The sequence below is a fragment of the Sitodiplosis mosellana genome, unplaced genomic scaffold (genome assembly GCF_009176505.1).
Source record: "Sitodiplosis mosellana isolate CC-2019 unplaced genomic scaffold, AAFC_SMos_1.0 Smas_scaffold_4048, whole genome shotgun sequence".
In the NCBI taxonomy this organism is placed as follows: Eukaryota; Metazoa; Arthropoda; class Insecta; order Diptera; family Cecidomyiidae; genus Sitodiplosis; species Sitodiplosis mosellana.
The window spans coordinates 5,076-5,574 of NW_022599290.1; positions in this window are offsets into that span (position 1 = coordinate 5,076).

Below are 499 nucleotides of genomic sequence, written 5' to 3' on the forward strand. Positions count from 1 at the left end.
TATTATTATTATTATTATTATTATTATTATTATTATTATTATTATTATTAAAAAAAGACAAATTGTATCATAGTTACAAAGAAAAACTTAAATGAAATGTTTGTACCCGACGTAAAAATTGATAACGAGATTATTGAGCGAGTCTTAAATGTGAAGTATTTAGGAATAAAATTAGACGATAAATAAGCACTCAATGAACAGGCAGAAATAATTACAAAAAACGCAGCAAGTAAAACAAATTTGTTGTTCAAAATATCGAAGAATTTAACATTCGACACCAAAAAAGTAATTTTCAATATTGCTCAACGATATATTTAGCAAATAGCAAAGAGGAAATAGGGCAAATGCAAATAATACAGAATAGAGCGATGATACTGATTTTGAATTACGAATTTTTTACACCAATCGATCATTCTAGAATCATATCATTCTAGAAGAGTGTATGATTATCATATGAACAGTTGTGCTAGCTAGAATACTTGCCTTTTCAAATAAAAAA